The sequence below is a fragment of the Hemitrygon akajei genome, chromosome 8, assembly GCF_048418815.1.
Source record: "Hemitrygon akajei chromosome 8, sHemAka1.3, whole genome shotgun sequence".
Taxonomy (NCBI): Eukaryota; Metazoa; Chordata; class Chondrichthyes; order Myliobatiformes; family Dasyatidae; genus Hemitrygon; species Hemitrygon akajei.
Genome location: NC_133131.1, coordinates 75,407,634 through 75,424,690, shown reverse-complemented (window position 1 = coordinate 75,424,690; position 17,057 = coordinate 75,407,634). Strand labels below are relative to the sequence as shown.

The 17,057-nt window shown below is 37.5% G+C and overlaps 1 protein-coding gene and 1 pseudogene across 1 annotated transcript in view; one reads left to right on the top strand and one right to left on the bottom strand.

The window, feature by feature from the left end:
- LOC140732511 (AP-4 complex subunit beta-1-like) overlaps positions 1–17,057 on the top strand; it is an 870,212-nt gene that overhangs the window by 166,524 nt on the left and 686,631 nt on the right.
- Positions 1–17,057, bottom strand: part of LOC140731504 (AP-4 complex subunit beta-1-like) — a 97,641-nt pseudogene that overhangs the window by 19,192 nt on the left and 61,392 nt on the right.

Below are 17,057 nucleotides of genomic sequence, written 5' to 3'. Positions count from 1 at the left end.
AGCTTGTAAAAGATTTGTTTGCACTGGGAAATGCACCAGCACCTTATCTCCAGGCTTAAATGTCCTCAACCTAGCTTCTTTATTATACCAGGTTTTCATTTTCTCCTGAGCCGATTTTAAATTTTCCCCATCTAGTCTACAAGCTTTATGTAATCTGTCTTTAAATTTTAAAACATAGTCCAGCAAATTAGTGTGTACCTCTTTGTTAATCCATAGTTCTTTTAATAAGGCCAAAGATCCTCTAACTGTATGCCCAAATACAAGTTCAAATGTACTGAAACCTAATGATTCCTTTACCGACTCCCTTACTGCAAATAGAAGTGTATAATACCCTCATCCCAATCATTTTGATTTTCCACACAATACGTCCTAATCATAGTCTTGAGGGTAGAATGAAACCTCTCCAAGGCTCCTTGCGATTCTGGATGGTATGCAGAGTAATTGCTTAGCTCCCAATTGATAAACTATCTGTTGAAACGATCCAGACATAAAATTACTGCCTTGATCAGATTGTATTTCCTTAGGCAACCCAAAATAAGTAAAGAATTTTATAAGAGCCTTTGTTACAGTTTCAGTTGTTATATTCCTAAGTGGTACTGCATCTGGAAACCTAGACGCAGTGCAGATGATAGCAAGTATTGATGGCCAATTTTTATTTTTGGTAATGGGCCTACACAGTCTATAATCATTTTGGAAAATGGTTCACCGAATGCGGGAATAGGTTGCTGTGGGGCCACTGCAGTAACTTGATTAGGTTTACCCACAATTTGGCAGGTATGACACATTCTGCAAAACGTCACCACATCTTTTCTCAAACCAGGCCAGTAAAAATGTTTAAAAATGTTGTCCACAGTTTTCCTCACCACTTGATGTCCACCCAAGGGCACACTATCGGCTAAAGTTAAAATCTCATTTTGATAAACTATAGGAATAACTACCTGGTGAACAATATTCCATTCATCATATTCAGGAATTGTAAGCGACCTCCACTTCCCCATCAATACTCCATTCTCAAAATGATATCTTACTGGCACCTTATCAAATTCCCTATCCGGAAGAGCTTGTTCTTTTAATTTGATAATCTCACGGTCTCTACTCTGCTCTGCTATCATCTCTTCCAGAGACAGAGACAAATCTTAATGGTCAGACTTACTCTAAGAATCTTGTTCAAACAATGAAGGTAAGAAACTTTCTGACACATTCTCAAAATTAGAATGCCAAGTTGAACAGTCATGGGTAACAACCTCATCCAGCAGATCAAGTTTTTTAGCCATAGCTGGAGTTACAACACAGGAGGAATCTGTGTTAGAATCCATCCGTGGTTCCTCTGACTCTATTGTCAATTGCACTTCAAGAAAAACTTGTCCACCTACCAAGTCATTACCTAATAGTAAAGAAATATCCTTCACGGGTAAGCTAGGTTGTAGTCCTACCTTAACAAGTCCTGTAACTAACCCTGACATTAAATTTACTCTATGCAAATGTACAGGCATAAGGGCACTCCCAACACCTCATATATAGTTTACCTCGCCAGTATCAGAATCACCATTCAACTTTAACAGACTGTCTAACATCAGTGATTGAAAAGCTCCAGTATCCCTAAGGATTTTTATTGGCACCGGAGTGGATCCCTCTTTCAAGGATACAAATCTATCAGTTATAAAATGATCATATCCATTCTTAACTTGGTCAGACTCTAACAAAATTTCATTTGTATTTATCGAACCCTGTGGATTTACAGGTGTTTCAGTATGTTGCACACAAGCATCTGGGACTGCTTTCTTCTCCTTTTTCAATCGGAAACAGTTAGCTATTACGGGACCAGGTTTCTTACAGTAGTTACAAATGGGACCAAACTGTCTTTCCTTCTCAGGTTTTCCTTCCTCCTTACCTTTTTCACTAACTTCTGATTTAATTTCTAGTTTACGTTGATTCTCTGTATTATTTTTCCTTTTAAAAGTTCTGCCCTGAGGAAATTTATTCTTGTGGCTTAATGCATACTCATCAGCTAATTTATCAGAGTCCTGCAATGTCCCTCTCATTTAAGCATGTCCTGACTTCAACAGGGATGCTCCTTTTAAATTCCTCCATTAAAATCAACTCTTTCAATTGATTATAGTCCCCATTTACATTTTTAGAGGAAACCCACTACTCAAAACACACAGCTTTATCGTAGGGGAATTCCACATAAGTTTTTTCCATGGATTTCTTCAAATTTCTGAATCTTTCCCTGTATGCTTCTGGAGCTTGCTCATACGCCTTCAATATGTGCTGCTTCACAATATCATAATTAAGTGCTTGCTCAGCAGTTAAAGCTGTATAAACATGTGGTGCTGTACCTTTAATTACACTCTGTAACAATACTGGCCATTTCTCTTTCGGCCACTTTGACATCAGAGCAACGGTTTCAAAATGTTGAAAATATTTCTCTACCTCTGTTCCACTAAATGGAGGGACCAATTTAATTTCCTGACTAACAACAAATGTTTTTTCTAGAACCAGAGCTCTGATCACCTGACCTTAATTCCACCATCACATGTTCAAATTCCCTCTTTTTATTTTCAGCTTCTAACCGACTTAGTTCCAATTTAGCTTCCAATTGCTTCTGTTTTAACTCAGCTTCTATTCTAAGCTTTTCTAACGCTACTTGTTCCATGTGTAACTGGATCGCTGCTTTACTCACAGGGAACCTGTCTAAAATCACTTCATCAAAAACACCCAAATCTATATGGTGTTCCACAAGTTTACTCTGAATTACAAGCTTTGGTGTAACCTTCGGAATACCTTTAAGTTCCAACCTGCTAGCAATCTCAGACACATCACTCTTTTTTGCCTTCGCTAATAACTCTGGATCTGGTGATGCCAGAAAGTCGTCAATATTCATTGCTGCCAAATACCACTCACAAACCAATCAAACAAAAGAATCGGGTATTCCCCTTTTAGAATCAGACTGATAAGTAAACAAGCGTTTAAGCACAAAAATGGTAAATATCCCACGAGCCCCCAATTGTTACAACACAGTAACAAAAATATAGAATTGAGACAGGTTTTTTTTATAAATAAATAATAACTTTATAAAACACTGCTAAAAAATCCCCCCAAAGTAGACAAACTTAACTGGAACTGCTATACGGCAACTCGAACAGTTCTTAAAGTGATAAATGCAAACACAGTTCTTAAAAGTAGTAAATGCAAAAGTCCAAATGATTTACACATTCAATTAGGAGAGATTTTCCTTGAAGTAACCCTTGACGATGCGACGTTACTGCTGATCCCAGCCAAAATATGCCTTGCTCAAAGGATTTACGATGAAGGAAATAAAACAGCTTAAAGGCACTGACCTTTCCTTGGTGAAATGCTGCATCCAGCTCTTTCTGCTTTCTCAACGCAGGAGCTATCTCGGACGCAGGTTACTAGTTCCTTGAACGAAGATTAAGTAAGGTTGAACCTGTTTTACCACCGACAACACCAACTTTTCTCGATCCTTCGTGTTTTCCGTACTTCAATAAATTCTTCACCCTCCAACTGGACTAGACAGGCAGTATTGTAGTGAAACTGCTGGCAATAACCTTTGAGACGTAAGGCAGAAAGTAAAACTCCACTTTAAAACAAAACTGCGTCAGGAGATGAAAACGTAGCATAACAGAGTCACTGACGAATTAAGCCATGAACTGATCTGTGTCACAGCAAGGCATTTTCCTTTTATACCTGTTGAAATAGGCCATCACATGACCTCTCACTGGCAGGAAAATTACATCATTCCACCATCACAAGACCATTACATCATGCCCAGCAGGGACTCAATTACATCATGGTCATGTGACAGTCAGAAGATACCCAAGGGTTATGCAACACAGTTAAAACAGAAAGCAACAAATACTGGACTGAATGCATGCAGCATAAGAAATAAACTGGACGATCTTGATATTCAGCTACAGGTTAGCAAATATGACTCTGTGGCCATCTCTGAAACTTGGCTAAAGGATGGCTACCATTGGGAGCTGAACATCCAAGGACATACGGTGTATCGGAAAAATAGATCAGTAGGCAGAGTGGGTGGTGTGGCTCTCTGTATACAATATAATATTAAATCATTAGAAAGGGATGATATAGGATTGGAAGCTGTAGAGTCACTATGGGTTGAGTTAAGAAATGATAAAGGTAAAAGGACCCTAATGGCAGTTGTGCACAGGCCTCCAAACAGCAGCCAGGATGGAGATTACAAATTACAGCAGGAGATAGAAAAGGCGAGTCAGAAAGGCAATGTCATGATAATTGTTGGGGATTTCAACATGAAAGTGGATTAGCAAAACTAGGTCAGTACTGGACCTCAAGAAAGAGAATTTGTAGAATATCTAAAGGATGGCTTTTTAGAACAACTTGTTGTTGAGCCCACTAGGGGTTCAGGTGTGCTGGGTTGGGTGTTGTGCAAAGATCCAGAGGTGATGAGAGCTTAAGATTAAAGAACCCTTAGGGGACAGTGATCAAAATATGATCAAGTTCACATTGAAATTGTGTCGGTATTTCAGTGGAAGAAAGGAAATTACAACGGCCCGAGAGAGGAACTGGCCAAAGTTGACTGGAAAGGGACATTTGCAGCAGGACAGCAGAGCAGCAATGACTGAAGTTTCTGCAAAAAATGAGGGAAGTGCAAGACAGATATATTCCAAATAAGAAGTTTCAAAGTGAAGAAGGACACTACTGTGGCTGACAAGTGAAGTCACAGCCAAAGTAAAAGCAAGAGAGGGCATACAAGGAAGTTAATGGGAAGATAAAGGATTGGGAAGCCTTTAAAAACCTGCAGAAGGAAACTAAGAAGGTCATTAGGAAGGAAAAGATGAATTATGAAAGGAAGCTGGCAACGAGTAACAAAGCAGATACTATAAGCTTTTTGTTTTAAAGTATTTAAAGAGTAAAAGAGAATTGAGGGTAGATATAGGACCAATACTAAATGACGCTGGAGATATTGTCATGAGAGATGCAGAGATGGCAGAGGAACTGAATGTCTGCAGTATACCGGACATTCCAGAGCATCAGGGAAGTGAAGTTTGTACAGTAAAAATTATGACTGAGAAGGTACACAACAGGAAGATCACTGGTCTGAGGATGGATACATCTCCTGGACCTGATGGAATGCACCCTCGAGTTCTGAAGGAAGTGGCTGGAGAGATTGTGGAGGTATTAACAATGATCTTTCAAGAATCAATAGATTCTGGCATTGTATCAGATGACTGGAAAATTGCAAATTTTACTCTGCTATCTAAGAAGGGAAAGGAAACTATAGACCTGTTAGCCTGACGTCTGTGGTTGAGAAGTTGTTGGAATCGATTGTTAGGGATGAGATTATGGAGTACCTGGAGGCACATGACAAGATAGGCCAAAGCCAGCAGGTTTCCTGAAAAGAAAATCCTGCCTGACAAATCTACTGCAATTTTCAGAAGGCCTTTGACAAGGTAACACGCCAGAAGCTGCTTAGCAAGTTAAGAGCCTATGGAATTACAGGGAAGTTACTTACATGAGTGGAGCATTGGCTGGTTGGCAGAAAACAAAGCTTTCCTTGAGAAAACCATCAAGCACGTTCAAAATAGCAAACACTTCATCTTCAGTTCAGTGCTTATCGCGAACTAGGAATGTCAGCACTTCACTCTGACCTCAGTGATCCAGGTCTTTCATTCTAAAGAAAAAAGGAGAGTGGCTTAATAAATTGCTTTATTCCACTTTCTATTCTTCCCACAATTCTGAATGTTATTGGCACCTTAAGACCACTCACTTCTGGCTGATGCAGCTTGTCAGCCATGGCAACTCCTCGAGGAGAGAGAATCTCTGATCTCTTTCTTTCTTCGTTATCAATCTTTTCATTAGTTAAATAAAAAATTATATATGCATATATAAACAAGAGCACAAACGTCTCAAAAATCTATATCCATAACAATTCAAATAGAAGGAAAAATACAAATTATCACATTCATACATAAATTAATCTGATAGTATATAATAAAATAAGAAATAACTGATTCTCCTCTTATACATAACAAGAAGAAAAAAGATAAAGAAACTTTTATAATTGAAATATACATCGAAAAGAAAAACTCAAAACACAAAAAAAACCCACAAAAGAAGAAGAAAAACTGGGCAGTTCATCTTGAGAGTAAAAGCAGGTATTACGTACTCGTGGGTATCTTGTACCTGTCACGTGACCGTGATGTAATTGAAGCTATGCTGGACATGAGGTAATGGTCTTGTGATGGGGGAGTGACATCATTTTCCCGCCAGTGAGAGGTCAAGTGATAGTTTTTTCAACCGAGTATAAAAGGAGAACCCCACGCTGTGACGTGGGCAGTCCGTGGTTGAATTTGGTAGTGACTCCATGTTGCTGCATATTCGATGTTATGACACAGTCTCATTTAAAAGTGGAGTTTTACTTTCTGCCTTAAGTCAAAGGTTATTGCCGGTAGTTTTGCCATAATACTGCCAATCCAGTCATTGGAGAGTGACTATTTGAAGTTCGGGAAGTTAATGATCGAAGAAAGTTGATTTCGACGGTAAAGCAGGTTCGACCTGGTTTGATTCTCATTTGGAACCCCTGTTCTGTCAGAAGAATAGAGGGTTGGGTAAAATTTCGCCAAAGAAAGGTCAGTGCCTTTAAGCCGTTTCATTTTCTTCATCATGAATCCTTTGATCAAAGCATACTTCGACTGGGAACAGCAGTAACACGACGTGAAAGAGAATTTAAATTGTTTCGAGAAGTCTCTCCTAAGAGACTGGGTAAAATTTTGGACTTTCTTATTACTACTTCTGAGAACTATTTTTGCATTATCACTTTAAGAACTGTTCGAGCTGTCGTATCGCAGCTGACTTCCGGTTGTTATTCATTTGTTTACTTTCTGTTTTTTTTTAGCAGAGTATAATAAATGTTATATTTGTTATAAAAACCCTGTTTCAATCGTATATTCATTGTTGCTGGATTGAAACATTTGGGCACTTGTCCGGGATAGGGTTATAACTTTTAAGGACTCGTGAGATCTGCATCAATTTTTGAGTTTAAATGCTTGTTTAATTTTGGATCGGTGTTTTGGAATAAGGGAATACTCGATTCTTTTGTTTGATTGGCTTGTGTGTGGCATTCGGCAGCAATGAGTATTGAAGATTTCCTGGCTTCACCAGATGCGGAGTTATTAGTGAAGGCGAAAAAGAAAATGATGTATTGGAGATTGCTACCAGGTTGGAACTTAAAGGTATTTGGAAAGATACAACAAAGCCTGTAATTCAGAGAAAAATCGCGGAACAGTATATAGATTCGAGTGTGTTTGATATATTGGTTTTAGATCGGTTTCCTGTGAGTAAAGCAGCGATTGAGTTACAGTCGGGACAATTAGCGTTGGAAAAGTTAAAAATAGAAGCTGAATTAAAACAGAATGAATTGCAAGCTAAATTGGAATTAAGTCGATTAGAAGCTGAAAATAAAAAAAAAACAGTTGCAAGCAAACTTGGAATTACGTAGGTCAGAAGCTGAGGATAAACAGAGGGAATTTGAACATAAGATGGCAGAATTAAAGTCTGAGAATCAGTATCCTGGTTCTAGAAAAAACATTTGTTGTTAGTCAGGAAATTAAATTGGTCCCTCCATTTAGTGAAACATTTTGAAACTGTTGCTCTGATTTCGGCGTGGCTGAAAGAGAAATGGTCAGTGTTGTTGCAGAGTGTAATTAAAGACAAAGCACAACGGGTTTATACAGCTTTAACTGCTGAGCAAGCGCTTGATTATGATATTGTGAAAATGCTCATATTGAGTGCATATGAATTGGTCCCAGAAGTTTATAGAGAAAGATTCAGAAATTTGAAGAAATCTGTGGAAAAAACATTTGGAATTTGCCGATGATGAAGCTGTATGTTTTGAGAGATGGGTTTTCTCTAAAGATGTAAATGGGGGCTATAATAAATTGAAAGAGCAGATTTTAATGGATGAATTTAAAAGAAGTATTCCTGTTGAAGTAAGGACCTACTTAAATGAGAAAGACATTGACACATTGCAGGACTCTGCTAAATTAGCTGATGAGTATGCTTTAATCCATAAGAATAAATTTTCTCAGGGCAGAACTTTTAAAAAGAAAAAGAACACAGTGAATGAAAGTAAATCAGAAATTAAATCAGAAGTTAGTGAGAAAAGTAAAGAGGAAGGAAAACCTGTGAAGCAAAGACAATTTGGTTCCATTTGTAATTATTGTAAGAAACCTGGTCACGTAATAGCTAACTGTTTCCAAATGAAAACGAAAGAGAAGGAGCAGTCCCAGATGTTTGTGTTCAACATACTGAAACCCCTGTAAATCCACAGGGTTTGATAAACACAAATGAAGTTTTGTTAGAGTCTGACCAATTTAAAAAGGGATATGATCATTTTATAACTGAAGGGTTTGTATCTTTGGAAGAAGGATCTACTCCGGTGCCAATAAAAATCCTTAGGGATACTGGAGCTTTTCAATCACTGATGTTAGACAGTCTGTTAAAGTTTAATGAAGAGTCTGATACTGGTGAGGTAAATTATATATGAGGTGTTGGGAGTGCCTTTATGCCTGTATATCTGCATAAAGTGAATTTAAAATCAGGGTTAGTTACAGGACTTGTTAAAGTAGGATTACAACCTAGCTTACCTGTGAAGGATATTTCTTTATTGTTAGGTAATGATTTGGCAAATGGACAAGTTTTCCCTGTAGTGCATTTGACAATAGAGTCAGAGGAACCACGGATGGATTCTAACACAGATTCTTCCTGTGTTGTGACTACAGCTATGGCTAAAAAAATTGATGTGCAGAATAAGGTTGTTACTCATGACTGTTCAACTCAGGATTCGAGTTTTGAGGATGTGTCAGAAAGTTTATTATCCTCATTGTTTGAACAAGATTCTTGGATTAAGTCTGACTATGAAGATTTGTCTCTGTCCAGGAAGGAGATGATTGCAGAGCAGAGTAGAGACCCTGAGATTATAAAATTAAAAGAGTAAGTTCTACCAGATAGTGAAATTGAGAAGGTACCAGTAGGATATTATTTTGAGAAAGGTGTACTGATGAGGAAGTGGAGACCGCCTACAATTCCTGCAGGTGATGAATGGAATGTTGTTTACCAGGTAGTTTTCCCTAAAGTTTATCGAAATGAGATTTTAACTTTAGCTCATTGAGTGCCCTTAGGCGAACATCAAGGGGTAAGGAAAACTGTGGACAAGATTTTAAAACATTTTTACTGGCCTGGTTTATGAAAAGATGTGGATTGTTTCAACAGATAGTTTATAAATTGGGAGCTAAGGAAGTCACTGAGTCTGCATACCATCCAGAATCGCAAGGTACCTTGGAAGGGTTTCATTCTACCCTCAAGAATATAATTAGGACGTATTGTGTGGAGAATGAAAATGATTGGGATGAGGGTATACACTTACTCCTATTTGCAGTAAGGGAATCGGTACAAGATTCCTTAGGTTTCAGTCCATTTGAATTTGTATTTGGGCATAGAATTAGAGGACCTTTAGCTTTATTGAAAGAACAATGGATTAGTAAAGAGGTACACACTAATTTGTTGGACTATGTTTTGAAATTTAAGGACAGATTACATAAAGCTTGTAGCTTAGCTAGGGAAAATTTAAAATTGGCTCAGAAGAAAATGAAACCTGGTACAATAACAAATCTTGGATGAGGATGTTTGAACCTGGAGATAATGTGCTGGTTCTTTCCGAGTGCAAACAAACCCTTTACAAGCTAGATTTCATGGTCCTTATGAAATTGTGTCTAAAATCAATGAGGTGGATTACGTGATAAAAACTGCAGATCGTAGAAGGCCAACACAACTCTGCCATATAAATATGATAAAGCCATATTATGAGAAACAGTCTGCTACTATGACTGTTGTGGTCAATAATAATGAGTCTGATCTCACTAGGAACATAATAGATGATTCATCTGAAACTCATTCTAAACCTAATGTTGTTTCTGTCAGATTACCAAACTCAACCATTCTGGAAAATATTGATGAAAAATCAGCACATTTACAACCAGAGCAGAAACAGCAAATGAAACAATTAATTTTTAAATATAAAGATTTGTTTCCAGACGTTCCTAGGAGTACCACTGTAGCTTCACATGATGTAGATGTTGGAGATGCCAAACCCATTAAACAACATCCGTATAGGATGAACATGGAAAAATGTGAACTTGCTGAGAAAGAAATTAAACATATGCTAGAGAATAATATTATTCGACTTCTAACTCGAATTGGAGTTCACCTTGTGTTATGGTGCCAAAACCATGCAGTAGTATTCGGTTTTGTACAGACTACAGGAAGGTGAATGCTGTAATGAAAACAGATGCATATCCAATTCCTAGAGTAGATGATTGTGTAGATAAAGTTGGAAAAGCAAAGTTCCTTACAAAGATTCATTTATTGAAAGGGTATTGGTGTGTTCTGTTAATGGATAGAGGTAGACAGATTTCTGCATTTGTAACTCCATCTGGGTTATATGAATACAATGTTCTTCCATTTGGGATGAAGAATGCCCCAGGTACTTTCCAGCGGATGATTAACTCTGTGATTCAAGGATTAAAGGATACAGATGCTTATATTGATGATTTGGTGACAAGGAATGATACTTGGGAAGCACACATTATTGTGATGGAGAAATTATTTGCAAGGCTTTCATAAGCTAACTTAACTATTAATTTGGCTAAAAGTGAATTTGGAAATGCCACTGTGACTTACCTTAGTTCTGTTGTAAGTCCAGGCTTGATTAGAGACAATGGTTAAGGAAATGCATTAAATTCCAATTTAGTAACGAAGGATTTAATGTTACAAGAGTACAATATTTTGATAACTCATATAAAAGGTAAAGATAATGTGATTGCTGATTGTCTATCTCGATGTTGAATGTACAATGTAATTTTTTTTATATGGAGTGATATTTTAACATCTGTAATACTCCTGTGGAATAATTTGTCAGTTGATGTATGATAATACTATGTATAATGTGTACATTGTAAATTTTGTATGTTTGTGTTCTCCTGTAAATAGTTAATTGTTAAAATTTTGTTCTTGACAGATCAAATTTTTTTGGAGGGACGTGTTATGTACCTGTGGGTATCTTGTACCTGTCACGTGACCGTGATGTAATTGAAGCTATGCTGGACATGAGGTAATGGTCCTGTGATGGGGGAGTGACGTCATTTTCCAGCCAGTGATAGGTCATGTGATTTTTTTTTCAACCGGATCTAAAAGGAGAACCCACCCTGTGACGTGGGCAGACCGTGGTTAAATTTGGTAGTGACTCCATGCTGCTGCATATTCCGATGTTATGACACAGTTTCATTTAAAAGTGGAGTTTTACTTTCTGCCTTAAGTCAAAGGTTATTGCCGGCAGTTTTGCCATAATACTGCCAGTCCAGTCATTGGAGAGTGACGATTTGAAGTTCGGGAAGTTAATGATCGAGGAAAGTTGATTTCGACGGTAAAGCAAGTTTGACTTTGTTTGATTCTCATTCAGACGGAATTCTTCAGCTGTGCCCATGATTACTCCTGTTCTCCCAGAAGAAGAGGGTTGGGTAAAGTTTCACCAAAGAAAAGTCAGTGCCTTTAAGCTGTTTCATCTTCTTCATCATGAATCTTTTGATCAAAGCATACTTCATCTGGGAACAGCAGTAACACGACGTGAAAGAGAATTTAAATTGTTTCAAAAAGTCTCTCCGAAGTGACTGCATAAAATTTTGGACTTTCGTATTACTACTTCTGAGAACTGTCTTTGCATTATCACTTTAAGAACTGTTTTTGCATTACCGCTTTAAGAACTGTTCGAGCTGCCGTAGCGCAACTGACTTCTGGTTGTTAGTTGTTTGTTTACTTTTTGAGTTTTTTTTTAGCAGTGTTTAATAAATGTTTTATTTGTTATAAAAACCCTGTTTCAATCATATATTCATTGTTACTGGATTGTAACACTGGAAAAAAGAAAAACTTTGTGATCAAATCCAAAACTTAAAAAAGGTAACTGGAAGGGCCATAAATCAGAGCCTAAGAAAATAATGAGTAAAGTGTTGCCAACTTTGCTCAAATTTGAGAGCCTTTCCAAAATTAAAAAAAAAAAAGATTTTTATCTTCCCTACAGATGTGGTTCTCCTGCACAAAAATAATATCGGCTTGAAATGTTTTCAATTTCTTAAAAATCTTTCTACGCTTAATAGGTTGATTCAAGCCATTCAGATTCCAAGAAATTATATTAATTTTATTAACATCGATACTGAGACTTTAATTTAGGGATTTATAACATAAATTAGTGCACTGAAATAAACCAAACCCGCAGGGAAGAACAAATTATCGATTTGATCAGAAAGAAAAAAAACAGCATGATTGACAGGAAACTCTGTCAGAACTACCCATGTAGTGTTCTTGCACAGGTGTAAAAGAACTCTGAACTAAACACCAAGCATAAACCAATCAATGAGGCGGTCCCAGTAAGATTAACCGTTTACTGTTCACTCTTCCACATTAATGTATGGTGAAAACTGTTGATAAAACAATACAAAATATATACAGTATTTGTTTCCTTCTTGATACCACATTTACATCATAAATACTTGCAAAAGTAAAACTACAACTATATTACATTAAAGTGCAACATACAGTCAGAATCTACCTACGCCATCGACTGCTTTAAATACACTTCAACGCAAACTATCCGCAACTCTTTAAATAACAAAAACATAAACTTTATCAATTGTCATTACTTTTAACCGAATCAGCGTTAACATTTTTAATTCAACATATCGATTATCTCATGAACTTACGGCGTTGCTTCACTGATGTTTCTAGTGTGTAGAAAGAAAACTTTTCTCGCGCTGATCCTGCACACATGAGCCCCTCCTTCCCATTTCTCCAGACTGGTATTTTCCCACAAGATGCGGCGAAACTGGGTGTTTCATTACATTATCATTGCATGGTGTGATATATCACAGACAACGAATTTACTTTAAACAATCTTAACTTTAACTAGAAAATGATAACAAATGAATTACTAAAGCGAAAATATAATAAACTAAACAAATGCCATAAAGGCAACACAACCCAGTTGAAGAAACCTAAACGAATAGCCCCACCCCTCTCTCCCCAAAGCCAGAAAACAAACCATCCAATAGGCAGATGGTATGCTAATCTAAACACCCTAAACCCCTGTCTCTAAACGGCAGGCTCCATTTAAAAAAAAGTTATATACTGGCACCAATGAGTAAAGACACAACATCAGATACAAAGAGAAAAAAATGATATTTAATTCTTTCTGCATACACCTCAGGGACAAAATCTTCAACTTTACGAAATTCTACACCATTATAAGTTAGTTTCCCCCACTTCCAGTCATCTCAAAGAATTGCTTGCTTAGTAGCAAAATAGTGTTAACTCAGAATCACCGCGCGGGGTTTCATCTCCACCGATGGCTTGGAACGAGAAATTCGGTGCGCCTTGTCTATTAACGGAGGGGTTTTGAGTATCTCACTAAAAAGTGAGTGCAACGTAGTTGTAAAAAAACTTTAATGGCTCAGGAGTTTCCATGTTCTCAGGCAACCCCAGTATGCGTAAATCCATCCTTCAGCTTCTGCTTTCGAGATCAATCATTTTCTTCTTAATTCTTGATAATTCAGAAGAAACTTCAGCAATTCTCTTTTCCATGGGAGAGAACTTTAATTCCTGCTGTTTAATCACTTAATGTAGTGCCTCCTGTTGCCTTCCGATTATATTACTATCCATTTTTAGCAATTGATATTGAGATTCCAAATGCCTCAAAGATTCCCGGATGGCAGAGACAATTAATTCAAGCTTTTCATTAGCTTTCATCAGTTTATCAATTTTAGAGTCCACCATTCCAATTTTAGTGTTAGTAGCTTGCATCAAAGAAAACACTCTTTCAGGTGAGAAGGCTTCTTCTGCTTCCGTCGTAAGTTCAGTTTTTTTCAGTTTCAGAAATAATTTTGCCACGTCTGAATACCTTTCCAGATCGAGTTCCAGCATCCTAATTAAATTGTCAATCCTTCACTAGAAGTAATGAATCTTCAAAGCTTAAACAAAAGTAGCAGTGGAAGAAGGATTGTAAGAGGTTGGAGCAGAGCTGACAAGCTTCTTACTCCATGAGTTGCCGAGAAGCGACTCCCTCTGATCTCAAATTGCCGCTGCCTTGTGGCTACACCCACTCATGGGGAAGGCTTTGGAAATAAACCCAGAGGGAAAAAGCCGAAGCTGGAGTCCCAAGGCAGACCTACCATGAGTTCAGCACTGACTGGCAACTCCTGCAACACCACTGGTGCCAAACTGTATCACTCTCTGCTGTTCCTCTGTGTTGTGAAGAGGGAAGCATACTCCATGGGCAACACCTTGATCTCCCTTTCACACTGTCTTGGCATGTAATATCATGCAGAGAGCTGGGACACAACATCCGTGGTCAAATCTCCCAAACCCCGATCAACAGAGGGCCTCAATGCCAAGAAACTACACCATATGGTCAAAAGTAGTTTCCACTCTTTACCAGGAAAGGGTACTCTTTCATTATTAATGAATAACTATCCTGAATGACTACCATTTGACAACAAAATATATTGTTTGATGGGGCATAATGAGTCAAATTAAGGAAAGGTCAATATTGACGATAAAGCAGAAATTAACCTTACAGAACTGAATTAAGGAGTCAGCGGGAGACGCTCATGGAGTGAGTACTGTTTCAGATCCGCTCCATAATCTTTACTTATTTTAACCTTTGATCACCCTTATTCAACTTATTGTTACCTACACCAAAAGACTTTTGCTACTTTCTCGGGCTTATTGTTAAGATTTTATCGTGAATTTTGGAAGATATGCAAACAGAAATGGCTCTTAGATCCAAAGGACGAGAACCGGGGCGAAACCCGAACGGTAATGGAAAGAAGCCAGCTCAACCGCAACGCACTGAGTTAACTTATGAACTGCTTATGGAGCTTTTGGATAAAAAATTTGAGGAACAACGTCAGGCTTTTCAACGAGACATAAAGGTTTTCCAAGATTATATGGTTAAGACGGATTCAGTAATTAACCAGCAGCAAGCGCTTATCACATTGCTGCAAGAGGAAGCGCGGAAACGAGATTTGACAATTGAAAAATTGCAACAGGATTTAATTTCGACTATTAAATTGGTGGAGACACTTAAAGCCAAGAGTGTCGATTTGGAGAATCGGTCCAGAAGACAGAACCTACGCATACTTGGTCTCCCAGACGGCATAGAACAAGGCGATCCTTCGAAATACTTTGCTCAATTTCTAAAAGATGCGTTTCCGTCGGTTTTTCCAGTAAACCCTCCGCTACTTGACCGAGCACATAGAATTTGGAGTCGATCACCGACGGTTTCAGATAAGCCCCCGGTGGTAATCGTCCGATTTCATTACGTACACGATAAAGAACAACTCATTCGTGAAGCTCGAAGGGCTGGGATGATTAAATTTCGTGATTATTGTTTTCGCTTGGTCCAGGATTTCAGCCCAGAAGTCATGAAAAAAAGGCTGCTTTTTAAACCTCTGATGTCTGAATGTTATGAGAAAAATCTAAAACCTGCGCTCTTATACCCAGCGAAGCTCAGGATCTCCCCCCCCCCCCCGAATGCTCCGCGTAAAGTATTTTTGTCTACCTTTGAAGCGAAAAAGTATTTGGAAGAGAACTTCCCTACTGATACAGTTACTACTCTCCAGTAAATGAGTGATTCTGATCGTGAAAGATGGTTTTTGATTTTTTTAAACCAGGGTTAGTCTCTGGTTATTGGTGTAGGTTTATCCTATACTTCATACTTAAGTTAAAGTGTGTTTTCGTTATATTAATCGCTGTCTTATACACTTTAACTACTATACTATATTTTTGTCTATTATTTTTGTTCCCTTGAAGGTTTATTTTTAACCTTTCGAAGTGAATTTTTTGTTTAATATCAAGATAATGGTTTTTTGTAAAGTATTGGTTTAGTTTAAGATGACGTTATTGTTTCTTTTTTCGTCTTCTTCCTATAATGCATCGCTTATCATAGTTTAAATACTTCTTGATTTGTTTGGGTTATAACCCGATTTATAAACTTTTAATGATTTTATTCCCTTTTTCTTTACAACTCAGCATATTAAGAAGCGCAGTTTTTAGTACTGCGATCATAATTCTTAAAGTTCGGGTGGTTTTTTATATATATATCCGTTAAACACGGAGTGGTCTGCCGCTGATATGGGGGTAGAGTTAGTTTCATTTTTTCTTCTTTCTAGCCATATTTTGGCTTTTTTTCTTTTTCTTACGGGGGTGGGGGTTGGTCTGTTTTCTTTTTTAATTTTTTTCTTATCAATTTGTTTTAGTTTTTTTACTTGGGCTGTTCATGAACTACAAATATGTCTACGATGTCGTCACTTCCGGGTCCGCTCTTTATTTTTGTCCCTCTTCCGAATGCATGAGTTTATAACATGGTTAACCCTTTATATACCAAAGGGATGACTTTAGAAACATGGTTCAAACCATTAACTTTGTGTCTTGGAATACTAATGGATTAAACCATCCGATTAAACGAAAGAAGATTTTCAAAGTATTCCAAAGACTTAATGCTCATATCATTTTTGTACAAGAAACTCATGTGAGGAAGGAGGACAAATATCGCTTTTTTAGGTCTTGGCGGGGTCAACAGTATCATTCGAATTCGAATGCCAAAGTTAAGGGAGTTTCAATTTTTATTGACTCCTCTATTGCATTTGTTCAACACGATATCCTTTCGGATCCGAATGGTAGATTTTTGTTAATTACGGGTTTACTCGGTAATAAAAAGGTTGCTATGGTTAATGTTTATGCCCCGAATGTGGATTGTCCTGACTTTTTTAAGTCCTTATTTACTTCTTTACCTAATTTAAATGAATATAAGTTAATAATTGGTGGTGACTTTAATTGTTGTTTAATTCCTTTGATGGACAAATCTACACCTATTCAGACTCTACCCAATAAGTCGGCCACTTGTATTAACTCCTTTTTGACTGATAATGGAGTTTTTGATATTTGGAGAT